Raw genomic sequence first — 15792 nt, 5'->3', positions numbered from 1 at the left:
CCAACCTTTCACAATACATGTGAAAATAGTTTATCATTATTTGTTTATTGTATCACGTGCTCTGCGCTACAGAGTGCTGCTTAGATATGCTGCTAAATATTGTGAGTTAAGGAGCTCGATGTATAAAATGCTTACAGAGGTTGGTAGAGAGATTTTCGACTGCAACGCTACAATGCTACAAGTTAAGTTTGCTTTTTTACACTGAGTTAAGCGGCCCGTCGTGGCCAAGCAGCTGAACCATGTACAAATATTTTTTTTATTATTTGAAAATCGCTGGATAAGTATGCCAAGAATCAGCCTATAGTCTTTCACAGACCAACACTTACTTTTGCTATAGTCGGTATTTACACTCCTCTCTTAGTAGGCGTAAATTATGTTGACCCCTTCCACGAGTCTCCAAAGTGTGCGCCTGTATGCACATTTCTAAGTGAATCCGTAGGCACACACTCAGCATACCTCTTCCGTGCTTTTCACATAAAAAGAATATTATGTGCACCTTGATTGGTCGCTTGGCTATGACGAGGAGCTTGAATCAGTGGAACAAAACGAATTTGCCTCGCAGCATTGCAGTCAATAATTTTTCTACGGATCTCTGATGCTTAGTCATGAGCCTACAACTGTGTGGTTCAAATATGCAATGGCAGGATTGTCAAATTATAAATCATAAAATCACAAAGAAACAATCTATTAAATTATGTTTTTGTCACGAAAAAAAAAAATTGCTATTATTTCTAATCAATGATATCTTAATATCTTACATTTAAAGAAAAAAGATGACGATTTATATCCTGAAGTTGCACTGTTGGCGTTGTTAACGCCACGTTTCGAGGGCACGATACAAGTGGTGCATCTATTTTTGACTATATTCGTAATCAACAATAGGGAAGAGAAAAATTTAAAAATAGTTCTTGCAAAGTAAAAGGTATTACTACATTTCCATTAAAATAATGCGATGCATGTTATCAAGGAAAAAAGTTATTTATACAAGACATCGACATCCCCCCCTTCTAAGGCAGCATTATCTTATACTATTATCTGCATGATACGACAAAAGCATTATATCAGATGTTTTCTTAGTCAATATCACAATAGTAAGGTCATATAAAAAGCACTACAGGGTTATTCCAGAAGGGCTGGAAGTAAGTATTGGAGCAAAGTCTCGAACCCAAGCCCTTCTGGTGGGAAGCAAGCGCTTTACCACTGAGCCACTAGCTCCCTCCGCTGCCTGCTGTTTGCTGGATCTCAAAATACCTTTAGCCAACATAAGACGTCGTTAGCAGTACTGCTTCATTTTGAGAGCACTTTTATATCTACACCATACATAGAAAAATTTGGCTTGCAGCTAACCTAATGATGAGACATTTTGGTAATACTGAGCCTAAAAAATCTTATTTTGAGCATTTTTAGATACAAATGGGTCGTTTCCGTTATTCTTATTATTTTCTGGTCTATATTTGTCAGTAAAGCTGTATAATAGGATTAAACTGAAATACGTAGGGCATACTGGCAAAATAAATTGTTTTTCGTCATTTAGAAATTTGAGCTTACGAGTCAGGACCAAAAAGTAGCGTGGTTGCCGAGACTTTGCCAGCTTTATCATGCTTACCTCGTCGTACTTCTTCATAACATGGTTGTTATAAATATTGCATAAACACATTCCAAATTTGGTGACTAGCTTGTATGCTCCTTAAAACCAAGGAATTACGAATCGTTTTTGTTCTATAGCATTAGTAGCTGGTTTCAAAGAAAATAATGATGGTCGGTATAAGAGACAAACATTGACGAAAACTAATTTATATTAGTAACATTTTTTTCTAAATAAAGCATCAATAATGACATATGCTTGTCCAATTTTTTAAATAAAAAACCTGCATTTTATTATGAAAAAGCTATTGTTTCTATATTTTAAAAATAGAAGTCTTATTTAAAATTAAAAAAGGGTAACCTACTATAAAATGCTTATTTCATGAAAAAAACAATTTATTTAATAACATTGTTTGTGACTATAAAAATTTAGATTCTTTCACGTTAACTGAAAAATTTCTTCCTGAAGCAACCTTTATGGTGGCTTATGGAAAAATTTAAATATTCTAATCATGGATACAACTTGCAGAAATCTCACTTAAATAGTGAATATATTATTTATGTTTGTCTTTACGTATGAAATGACAAAAGTTTCAGTTATAAAATTAACTGCTTTATTTACTTTTTATAGGCTCTTTGGCACCACGGCTGCACGCCACTAATCATGCATTGACAATTAATCAATATTACTGTGTACACATAAGAGTTATAAGTTCTAACAATTTTCGTCTTCCGGAATTATTATTTACGCGTACTATATAGTCACTTCTCATCTCAAATTTACTCTGTGCAATTATTTGAAACAGCGTCATCGTCACAGAAAACAGCGTAGAGCTGGACCACAAATACACATTATGCACATACTTGGCAAGGACTTTTTTTTGGGAACTGAGAGAGTACGTTGTGGATACCTTCTTTTTGGCAGCTTAGTGAGTACTTGTTGGACACTTAGCAGGCAATTGGCAGATACTTGGCGGGTACCTGGTGGATACTTTTTGAGCCCTTGGTGGGTACTTATTGGGTACTTTGGGGGCTCTTAGGGGGTTTGTTGGTACATGACTCGCCCTTGGTGGATGCTGGATGTATATGTGGTAGATTCTTCGTCAGTACATTGCTTGTAGTGAGCAAGGTGTCATTTTTTATTCTTCGGCTATTCTCTCAGTATTTATAGTTTAGGCACTTAAAGTCCATTTATTTACGTTTTGGGATTGTACTCAATACAGTTGTACCAAAAGTTATAATAATTTGCTTTCTTTTATGGACGTTTTAAATAGAGTTCTGATAGCAATCGTTTTCACAGCGTAATACATAGAATTGAAAACACGTTCTGACAACGAATGATTTTTAAAACATACGCAAATCTTCCTCTTTGACAAATGCTCTGATATCATGGCTGCATGACTGAATCCATCACCTTACCCAACTTTGATTCCTAAGGAATACTGTGAGAGAATGTGGATGTATGGTGTGTTCCATAGAAATGCTGCTGCAATAGCTCGGTTACACGCTAAACGTTTACCAAACTGCCGCCGTACAAACCCAAACTTTATCTGTCATGCTTCTAACCATCTCCACAAAAACGGTAATGTAATTTTTCTCACCGCACGTAGCGTTAACTATGGTAGACTAATTTTTTTTGCTCCTTGCTCCTTGTACAATCCGTAATGGGTGAAATAGAGATCGTGTCCTGCAGTATATTAAGAGGGATCTGACTTAAGGAATAGTGCCAGAGAGTAGGAGTTATCTTATTTGGTTGTACAGGATTTCCCGAAAGATAATCGCTTGCATGCGTACTACAACCTTTGTGTGCAGCATTTTAAAGAGCAATATTAACCTGCAAGGCTTATGAATTTAGAGTTTTGGACCCAATACCTGTTTTTTTTCAAGTTCTTTGATGTTATGGGAAAATTGTTATTTTTCATCAATGTTACTATTATGATGGAGTAGATGTTATTTTTCATAGTTAAGTGAGAGATGCATTAATTATTCTTGTATTTTTATTATATTACATTTATAAATACTTTACAGAGATTTATTTCGCCAAGAGATGCTAAGCCATATTGCCAATGTCTCTAACTTCCATAACAGGATTTTATTCCCGGCTTCATCGATTTTTGGTAGAGATGAGACCCTTAACACTCACAATAACCACTGTTAGGCTGTGGTTAATTCTTATATAATGGCTGCTTACAACCACCAAGTAATCTCAGAATTAAAATGATAAGGAGTAGAACATAATTACTGACTTTGTCTCATAAATCTAAGTTTTTAGTCTTTCTTTACCTACCACTATCTAATCTAGATCTTCCGTTGTATTTAATTATTTAAGATCCATGTAAGATGGTACAAGACACAGTTGTAAGTTTACTTCAAGTAAATAATTTGTGCTTGTGGCCCGTATTTGATCCCTACTGTTCAGTTTCAATATTGTTTTTAGATTCTAGATTTAACGGTGTTAAGTTAAGACTTGTCAAAGTCAATGTACTTATAGCCACAACTCTTTTAGGACTTCTTATTACCAATTATACAGTTAGCGCTTTCTCAGAACAGTAAAAATTTAGTAAAGTATACAGGTAGAACATGGTAATCCCATAAAAACTTACACTAGTAGGATACTCCTTACATTCATAGTCGTTTACTTCTTGCTTCTGTCTTCGTGGCCATTATTATTGTTCCAGCTCCAAGAACTTATATCAAACTTAAGCTACTTTTTAATATCTTTATTACGTTACCCCAAATATTTATGAGTGATACTACCAACAGACACCATAAAAAAAATTAAGTAGTTAAAGTGTCAAGGAGAGAGAGGACAAAGAAAGAATTAGTCAAAGCTTTTTTTCGTTTCTATAGTTTAAAATGGCTACAAACTGTGATAACGTTGAAAGTATGCGATGGTACTCATGGATATTATCTTGAAACAAAAAATGAAGTTTAACTATAAAAATACAAAGTTGTTACTGATTGCATGCCAGAAAGTAGTTGTACGATTGTCACGAAGAACGTATAACTAATTTATCTTTTAAATTACTTGGTCTCATATCATACTTTTGACTTTTAGAAATAGGTAAAATATAATAAGTTTTTTTAATATCTTCTTTTGTGCCTCTATCTCTGCTTACAAAACCTAATAACAATTTTATCGTTCTTTGGTGTTTTACTATGTTAAAAATAATATTATTGAAACGAACAACAGATTGGGCATGATCCACTTAAAGACCGTGTGACTGCTGCAGTATACCGCCTTTTCTTATACATCACCTTTCAGAAATGCTGGAAAATTTACTGCTGAATGTGCGAGAGTAAATATGGTATAAGCATGACGGAGTTCCTGCATACGCAACTTAACCCATTATCAACACCCTTAATGAGATATTCTGTACACATTGGATTGGCAAAGTAGATTATTCATCAATTAATTATTAATCCTACTTGATGAATATTACCTTTTCTAATCTTTCAAATTATATGCTTAATCATGTAACTGAAAGCATTGCTTTATTTACCAATTTCAAAGAACTACACCTATTTCACTCAATAGCAGTATCTTGCTTAACAATGACAAATAATTTCTACTGTTAACTTTAAATTAGAATGCCACGAGTTCAAATCATCAGGACTATTTATCATGTAAAAGTAGATAAAGTTCGAATAAATTGTTATATTTAATTAGGGTTATTTTATCTATGATGAGTGTCAGGGAAGCAAAACTTTCATGTCACTGCCATAAGTGTTCTTTGATTCAACTACGTCAGAATACATAGAAAGCAACTGCTATAGACGTAGAAGAGACAAACTTGTCATTCTTAGTAAAAATATTGAAGCGCACATAGAAAAATGAAGAGGTTGAGGGCACTTGTCTCTCACACACTTGCAGAGTGCACGAATAGATACGCGTGAATGTGCCTTTTTTGGCAGTCCTATTCATTTCCCAACTCTACGATTGAGTGCGAGAAAAAAAAACGGACTGCCCTCAACCTCTCTGTCTTTCTACGTGAGCTTGACTGCAGCTGTTGACAGTAAGCAGCCTATTTCTTACATGTCAGCATGTACCACCAAGTATAAAGAGCATAACTAAAAGATCTGTTGTTGACAACATACTGTTTTGCATTTAATTAATGACAATGTACATTAGTACATTAAAATCTAAGAGAGATATCTATTCCTAACAATTTCCAGTGTAACTGGCGTCAAGCTACGCTAACTTTACAGCAAAACTTACTTTAAATTTCTCCAGATAATGGTAATACTGCCCTTGCCATACTTTCTTTATTGCAATACTATACTTATCTGATTTTAAGTGAATTTTTGGTTATTCTTTGACCTTTTTTATATTTCTTTCCTCACTTTATGCAGCACCTACGTTCTGCATCTTTTCTAAATCACTAATCCTATCTTTACCTTTATAACCATAACCTCCCTGGTCTTGTTACTGGCCTTCTGGCTCTCCTGACTTTAATCCACTGAATTACTTTCTCTGCGGTATGATCAACGATTCAGTCTACAGACATCCAGTCAACGACATAAATGATCTAGAGGATCGTTTAAAAGCTGCGATGGAACGTTACATCTGAAATGGTAGGCAAAGCAATGGACAATTTTGTCTGCAGACTCTAATGCTGTTTTTACCATGATAGTAAGTATTTTGAGCAGTGCTCACAATTTTATAAACAAACTTCCTTAGTACTGTGTTGTTGAATACTAATTTTTATTGCACGTATTTTGTTATACTATTTCCATTTAATACAACTTTAATTTTATTATACCATAATATTAAAAAAAAATAATATAGTCTGCAGCTTAACTAATCGTTATTTTTTAAAATTCCACACCTGGCTATCTAGTAAATACGCCTGTTCATAAAAATCAATGGCACTATTCTCAATTAGGAAAGGAATTGCATTTTAACTCTAACAAAACAAAGATAGTTACAGGGATTGTCATTAGCATTTTTGAAAGTCTTTTCTATAGATGTACGTATTGAAATCCTAAATAACTCCAGACCTCCTATTCAATGACATCCTCATAGAGAGCCAATTACAGCTTTTAGTAGGTAAACTGCTTATAACATTAAACTTTATAAATTTCATACAATCCAATACTGTTCTGTTACATGGTATGGTTATATGGTAAAGAAGGAACAACAGAAAGAGAAAATGTTGGCTTATAATGTTACGATAAGGAACCCTACCCTTAGTCCAGAAGTCTTTTAGTTGTTAAGTCGTTGAGTCTTTGAGTAGGACTTCTCCGGGACCTCTGCGGGATTTAAGTGGGACTTCCGCAGGACTTGTGTGGGACTTCTATAGAGCTTGAGCAGGACTTTGGCAGGACTTCTGCAGGACTTGGGCCAGACTTAAGTTGGACTTAGACAGGACTTTCATTAAACTTTGATCGGATTTGAGAAGGATTCTGGTAGGACTCCTGTGGAACTTGAGCAAGATGTTCATAAGACTTGAGTGGCCTTTTTTGGGGAATTTAACGGTACTTTTATTTTGGACATTTTGCTTATAAAATGAGCTTAGAAATTCATAAAGTACTCTAACGTTCAAAGTTATTCAAATTTTTTTAATTTTTTCTTTCATTACGTAACCTGTAACCCAGCTTTGTAATGCCTTTTCTGTAATCGTTGCATTTCACTTTTTTATTACTTTTATAATAATTGTCCTTGTTAGTGAATTCTGTTATTAAATAAATCTGATTATGTTTTTTTTTTTACTAAAATTGATGCTTAAATGAGAGTTTTCGTGCAGTCTGTAATTTTTAATTTTTGCAACGTTTGTAACGTTATAGAAATGAAACTTTCTTAAATGAGTTTACTACAGCGTATACTTAGTTCGTGTAACAGTAATATTTTTGGTATTTGTTTGCAATAAAATTTAATTTACATTAAAGCTAAGGTTCTTACACGTAAGACTGTAAATGAAAGTTCGTCGTATTCTAACACTGCTATAGATGCATTCGTAAATCACTTCTGGAATCTTTTGTAAATTTTCTTCACCAGTTGCACTCATCCCTTTTAATTGCGCAGTTCTGACCACTAACCTTATTAACTTACATACAACGTCTACTTTACTTTTTAATTTATTTAGTAGTCTCCTTATGTCCGTATTATCCACGTAAGCGAAACGGTCAGGTCAGAATCAAATCTACAATAAAACTTGTTACTTAATTTAATGACCAAGTCGTTACACAACATCAGAAATCTACATGATTTATCTGTCTTAATAAATGACAGAACAAATACCAAGTGCATGTGCAAATCAATCTTATATTCAAGGATTTTACTTAAAATTCAGTAATGTAAATCGAAATGCATATTGCATTAATGAGACAATTTTTTTATAGAAAACAAATTGTAATCCACTAAAATAAATTAATTATTACCATTTTCGTTTCTTTATCATTAACATGTTGTACAGTATAGCCCTCATTATCCATTATTTGTGGCTAATTATTGGTCTTATCACCTGTATGTTTTAAAATAAACATCGTCTTTATATAGGTATGAAACAGTGTGACTTTGCTTAATGAACTGTACGAGAAAATAATGTTAATAATGAGCTGTAATTAAATATTAATATTTGTTTATGTTTCCGTTTGATTAAAGTCGTCAGTTGAACAGGCCCAACTTTCAGCTTATTTGGCTCATTTTAACATTTCACTTTTATTTTTTTCTTTGGGAAAAGTGAATCATACCACCATAATGAGCACACGATGAAAGCATAGTGATAGAAATTTACATGACGAGGAAAGGGATGAAATTTAAAAAAAAAAGTTTTTCCAAAATGACAAGGACCATTGTTTTAAAGGTTAAGTAGGGTAATGGGTAATAACGTACAAAATAATGAACTTATTTATGGCAATAACTACTTTGTACACATTGCGTGTATTGTGTTTGTTTCATCTGTAGCACTCAAACATTATTTTTCTTAGCTATAAAAAACTACATATATTAGTGGTATATTGTGATAAAATAATATGTAAACATATAAAATATTTCTTCTTTGCGTCGATTGGTTTGCAGTCGTTACATCTGCTCCAGTCAGATTCGGAAATATTGAGGAGTCTGTATTATGGAGTATTGCAGGTTCCTAAAGTATTATTTTTATGTATAAAGCTCATGAGCATCCATCGTTTAAGTATAAAAAGTAAAACAGTTAACAGACTTGTTATTACAAGTGCTAGTGTCATAAGTCAAGAGAGTAAATCCTTGTAAATAATTTCTGTCATCCAAAAAAAAGTATAGAATTGGGATGTATTAAACATACTAAATATCCTTTAGACTTCGTTTAGACTGTACGGTCGTTTAAATGGTTACATTTTTTTGGTCCTAATTGCTAATTTTTTTTTTTAAACCGAGGGCCTGAAGTGTAGTTTAGTGCTTGCTTCAACAATTTGCAACAACTATTTACTAGGTGCCATGGTGTACTAAACTTTTTTTTCCTGTAAGGGCCATGAAGTACGTTACATTTTCCGGAGGCGATTATCTTCGTAGGTCATTCGGGCCACATCATATCACTAATAGTTGTTTATATGACAGAATTAATTATTTCTTAGCATGGTTACAAAATATTACATTACGTGTCCTTAGTGCCCAAGAAAAAATAGTACTTGAGTTACTCTAGGTCAAAAAAAAAAATATAAGAACGTTTTTTTTAACACTTGCGTAAGAATGCACACTTCAGTGAGAATGAAATTTAGGCATGGATGGCCCAAGGGCTCCTTCCTACCCATGAACACGAAGATTTAACTTTAGAATATGAACGCTCAGTTGTGTGCGAGTTGGTGTAAAGGCAAACAGCCAAGCAACTAGCTTATATTTAATGTACCTTATATCAACGCTAAGTTATGTGCCAATTTAAGTGAATGTTAGCCACCAAGCAAATAGCTTTTATTTAAATAAATCAAGTAACATCACTATGTTGTATGCTAGTTGGTAGAAATGCTAATGGCCAAGGAACTAGCATTTATTTAACAATTTTTAGTATCAATGCTACATTGCGTGCCAATTGATATTAATACTAATGGTAAGGCAACTAGCCTTTATCAATAAGAAAATCCCTATTTTAAAGGCTAAATGTTGTGTGTTGCTAGTGGAAAATGATGGTGACCAGGCAACTATAGACTCCTAAAAAGAGAACCAAGCTACCATTTCCAAATAAATGGCTGGTTTCGTGTTGTTGGTATGAGTGTTAACTGCCAAGAAGCTAGCTAACCTTTCCACAGTCATTATTCCTGCTCCCACCTCACTGCTTCACTTTTAATTCTTTCTATTATATCCTTAGGCCATTGCGCAAAAGCTTAGTTAGGCCTAAGTATAAGAATTACTGCTACGCCGTCTCTAACATAACAGTTGTAAGGTACAGATGCTTGTATGAGTCACTTGACTGCTGCTGCACTAGGACTGCTCGTCACGATGCGCACGGTGTACCTAGAGTTGGGTATGCAGTGCTCTCTTTCACTTTTTCATGGAAGTTTAATGTGCAGTCAACAGCAGTACCTTCTTCCATTCATCTTGCAGTATATTCTGGAATGCTGAGAGTTAGATAAGCCTTATTACTTCTTTCCTTTCTACCATTCTACTGAAAGTTTCCTAAGCAAAGCTGTTTATCTTTATTCTGTATAGTAAATTTTTAAATTTTTTCTAAAAATTATCTATTCTTGTTTATAGTTAAGTTAATGTTTGCTTACTAAATTTGCAGTACTACAAAAAAAGACCACCCCTTGACGAGTACGCAGCAAGGAGATAAAGTACTTCTGATGACTGCTTACCAAACTCCCATAATCCCAGCAGTGTGAGAAAGTGATGCTCACCGAAGTTATAGCACAATATACATGTTGCGACAAGCAGTGCTAGCATACTAGGAGTCAAGAGACATATTTACGGGCTTCCATAGTATGACACTTTTACGTTTAACAAAAAAGGCTTTTATCTGCAGCTAGCCTTACTCACATGGTCAATACGGTCATGAATCTTCAGAATCCCTTGCTTGATACCAACGTGTCCTCCATCCAACCATACATTTAGGTCCATTAACTTTGGCATTTTTCGATACAACCACACTTGCCTCCCTGTTTTCCCACGTTATTAATTAAAACATAATGTTTCAAGATGTTTCATTAATATATTTTACTAAACCTTTGAAACGCTTACGTGTATCACACAAACTGATAATCGTTTGCCATGTACATTTGTTTCAAACTTATTCTATTTAAAAGTCTCTTTATAACGATTAAATCTCGCATAATTATTGTTAAAAAATGACAATCATTACAATTTTAGTTTCAAAATACACCATGACTTAAGTGAGAGAAAAGCTAAGCTCGTATACTCATTAGCATCTTACTAAGAAACGTGTTTAAAATTTTATTGAACCTCTTTCTCGTAAACTTTAATAGATACACAAGAAATAATAATATCAACGTGTAGAGCAAATGATGTGCTATCGATTACACTTTTGCAACATTCCTACACATGCAAAAACTTAAGAAAAAATCGTGAAAAGGATTTGGGCCTTTACTGTAAGAGTAACTGAGAAGGAGAGAGCAGCCACCAAGCAGTGAGTACTAGTAATGGGGCAAAATTGTACCACATTTATGCTCTGCCACGTGAAATGCAGGCGTAAGAGTTGAAGCCAACATAGGGGTAGGGAGAAAGGCTACATGAATGACAGCTGCATGGCTAACTGTGCAGTTCTTGTAGCTCGGGGGTTTTGTGATACGTAATCACAAGTTCAAAACCCAGTCTGAACATGCTTGACTCGCACCTCTGAGAATGTAACTTCTTTGAGTGCGTATTTGCAACTGTGGTCCGATGATTCGGAAGCCATGTAAGATGTTGGTCCCAATTGCTGTGTAGGTGATTAATATCACAGCAAAATCTGAGGCGGTTTTTGACTATGCCAATGACGATAGCATACTTATGTACAGTAACACAACGTTGCAGAGCTAAATAGGATCTTTGTGGGACCTTAAATGGATGAGAAATATAAACAGTTATCTTAAACGAATAAATAGTAATATACGGCCCCTAACAAACGTGACCTTTTATTAATCGTTTCTTTAATATAACCGTGTCTTTGAAAACTAGTAACGTTACTTTTATTACTAAGTATAAGTTTAAAAGTAAATAATACATGTTTTTTTTATTTTTTGATGTTATAAGATTTTCTACTTCTAAAATAATACTTGATAGTAAAAAAAAATTTTAGCTGTCAAAGATACATTGATTTTAAAAAAAAGTTGGTGGAAGGTAATGGTCCTATAAAGACGATCTATTACTGTTAATTATGGACATCGTTTCTCATGCAGATTGTAATGTTCCAAATTACTGTATAAAACTTACAAAGGATTACTTTATAGCTTAAACAAATATTCCTGTTATAATTAGTTCTCGAACAATTTGCGATTTAACGTATCTTTTTATTTAAACATTTTGCTTTTTGTCTTTTTGTCTGGCCTCATCTGTTTGGCCTAGAAAATAAGTTAAGTGTTTAACTGTGGCATAGCTGTTTCAATTACAGTTAAATTAATAAAGGCGTTCGAGAAGTTGTCAAGGATGCAGTGAAACTCAAGAAGAGATCCATTAATACATTTCTTAAATCAACAAGTCTCAAAATCACTTCTTTTTGAAACAATAATGTTTCTTTTCTTGTGCTATAGCTATCATGTCATTAAGTAAAACTCAATGGCTTCGTAGTAGTCACTGCAAGAGCTATTAGATGATTAAAGTGATAAACACAATTGTGGCTAGAACTGTTAGCATGATCTCTTTTGGGATTTTAATCTGAAAAGCAGAATATTCAAAAATGCTTCTAATAAATCTATAATGAAAACATCACAAATTATATGGTTTCTATTATAATTGTTTTGTTTGATATGTCATTTATAATATGAACTCATTCAAATTGTGTAATGTACGTCACTTAAACCTTAACGATTTTTCAAGTAACATAATGGAGACTTGTTAACTAAAACAACAAGTACTGCACTAAAAAGTTACCAAACAACTTGAAAGTCTACGTTCGTTTTTAGTGATATAGCTTTGTAAATGACATGATACGGAAGCGAAGAGAAATAAAATTATTATTATAATCAGAATATTAATGTAATATAATGTAAAAGTTATGTAAAACTATGTTCAAATGAGATTAGTATTGGTACTGACTCGTTTTTTAGAATTCAAACCATCGAAACTACTTCTAAATTGCCTTTAATAATGACACTACTACCAGAACAGCTTAGCCACAAGAAGGTACTTTTGCTGTTGTCTCTGCAAATCAGATAAGGATATTAGACCATAGTGGTTGATACTGGTAGGCAAATCTAAATAGCTGATTTCTATAAAATGACTTACAATAAATCTACAACAGAAAGAAACATTACGAATGGTTTAATAGTTATTTACTGCAGTATTTGTTTTGTCAGTCTTTAATTTAAATAAGAGTGAAGAACATGAAAGTGAGAAACAGGTCTCTTCCGTGCTGCTTACCTGCACCTGCACGTCTTTGCAATTTGCAATACGGAACCACTTTAACCCATGATAGTGACAGAGAGAAAGAAAGGCAGAGAGAGAGAAAGAGGGACAGAAAAAGTTCTTACCCCATGCTACTAACATATACGTCTCTCTCACTCATATGGGCTCAAATGGATTTTATATGCATATTCCGCATATGACCATGGCCTAACGTTGGCATCATCTAACCTTACAGCTTGCAGCAGTCATAACAGATGTCTTGTATGTGTGCGTACGTCAGGTACAGCTCGTGACGATTTCATCGATATCTTGAAACTTACTAACTCAGCTGAATGACAATGTGGTTTCCAACCGCTTTTGAAATGTATTTTCAACTAAATGTGTATTAAAATGTAGCCCTAACTAAAAGCTATTTGCTCTAAAAAATAACTTGAACGGGATAAACTCCAGCACAAACTGCTGTGTACTCTACTTCTTGAATAAACCACCGTTACATTTCAGCCTGTACTGCTCCAGTAGTCTGCTCTACACCTCCTTGCATCGAGCCCCATCTCACGATCCTATGCCAGTTTCCTCTCTTTCACACAACACTATACACTATAGCACACATTTTTAAATTCTATTTTTCTTTTTTTTTTTAATTTTTATTTCTTAGCTCATTCTTAAAAAAAATAAATAAACGAAAAAAACACTTTTCTTGTGATTTTAACCACCAGCTTTTTGCAATAGAAACAATTACGTAACACACACTACTACAAGCAGTCCCAGTGTCAAAAAAAAATTTTATTTTTTCTTTAGTATGATTAGTAACTTATTTTTAATGTAACTGTTTATCAACTAATTCTAAGTTTCTTTGGTTTGATTATAAATTGTATTAACTAACATATTATTAACTTATTAATCTAACTATTTTAAATAAAAATAAACAATGGTTTTTTAGACGTGTTTTTGAAAGTGTGTTATCTCACATGGCAGATGCGAGCGTGATTTTAAAATTTAGGCAAATGTCTTGAGATATTGGAGAGATTTGATAAAAGTGGGTCCTCTCATACTTTCCAGCTTATCAGCATGTCGTGCAACGGCTACATTCTGTTCTCATGTAAGTTACGTAGTACATTTTTATAAATTGTTCATTTTTATGTATTTACTAAGGACACAATTATATGTTTAGACAATACCCAACATACACATGTAAATATTAATTTCAACGATATTTGTACCACTTTCAAACACAATATTACTTAACAGAAGGTATGTTTATATTAATATTATTTTGTTTCCCATAAAATTACGAAGCTTTGCTAAGAGCAGGTTAAGGATTTTGATTGTCATATATATATATATATATATGTATATATATATATATATATATATATATATATATATATATATATATATATATGATTTGTTTCCACACAAATCATGAAGTTTTTTTAACTAAAAAATAATTTTCTTCTCGTTCCAACAAACATCACTATTGCTCTAACTGGATTAGAAGAAAAGCTGCTTGAGTGACCATCTTCCTTACAAGCTGATTTGAAAGAGCTCATTCGTATGAAGCGTATGCATTTATGATTGATTGAACAATTTCTGCGCTTATATCGAGAGCACTACTAGCGATTACATATACGTGATCTACAGCAGACAAAATAACTGGAAAAATTATTAAATTGACACTTTTTACTGTCGAAGTTTGGAAGAAAATAATATTTTAATGATGTTATCTGAAAGTGTCTATAAATATATGGTTTTTTTTCTCTATTTGCTTTCAGTGCCTGGCTGCTCTTTCCATATCCATTTTCTCTGCATTTGGATTGTATCATTGATTTTAGTTTCGTAGATTTTATTGCAAACTTATTTTTTGTAATAATATTCCTGTATAATGTGTCTGTAAAAATAATAAATGAATTAAGTGTTACTAGGGGCCCCTATTTTAGAAGCCCAAAATATCTTGCAGCTGCCTTTAATCATATTTTTATTCCCATCCACGCATTTTCGTTCCAGTTCAACAGTTATTATTTCATTTGTATTAATTCGTGTGATCTCCGTATGACGTCCATTAGTTCCGTACCTGTTTTAAGAATGTCGTTAAGTAAATTCTACAACTTCTCTAATTTTTTTGGTCCATTCCTTTTTATTATTGTCCCCATTAACTTTAGCTTTTTTTTCTCCCCATTTTATTCGTTGCATTATTCGTTTTAAATTTAGGCTTTGACTTATAAACTGACCTTTCTGATTAATAATGTTCTATTTGTATGCACAATCTTGTTCTTCCGAGTTTCTTGCATAGGCTTATTGTGACACTAGCATGAATCTTTTTACGCTTATGCTTTCACATATTCCTATGTTGATTTTAAATACGCGACTATAACTGTTACACTTAACCCCTTTTGTTTCAATGGTTATAGTAAAACCCTTAAAAGGTCTAAGTCTTCTTTCGTTGTTAATGGTAGCTCTACATACTATATAGTTTTTCCACTCAATGCTATTATAGCTACATTTACAACCTAATCTATATCTTTCTCCGTTATCATGGTTTCTTATCTGAAAAACCTGAGGCCCAGTCTGATCAGCTTATCCTCAAGGGAGTTGAAGGCTTACCATATTTAAGACAAATCAAGAACTTTCCACACTAAAACTAAATAAGTCAACTTGGCTTCATCATTTTTTTGCGTTCAAATTCTTTTGAGATTAATAGCAATAGTTAAAAGATGATACTATCAGTAACTTAATTT

This window comes from Copidosoma floridanum, unplaced genomic scaffold (genome assembly GCF_036245765.1).
Source record: "Copidosoma floridanum isolate Cflo_tuat_1 unplaced genomic scaffold, Cflo_Japanese_pri ptg000020l, whole genome shotgun sequence".
NCBI lineage: Eukaryota > Metazoa > Arthropoda > Insecta > Hymenoptera > Encyrtidae > Copidosoma > Copidosoma floridanum.
The sequence above is the reverse complement of the archived record's forward strand: the minus strand, read 5'-3'. Positions refer to the sequence as shown.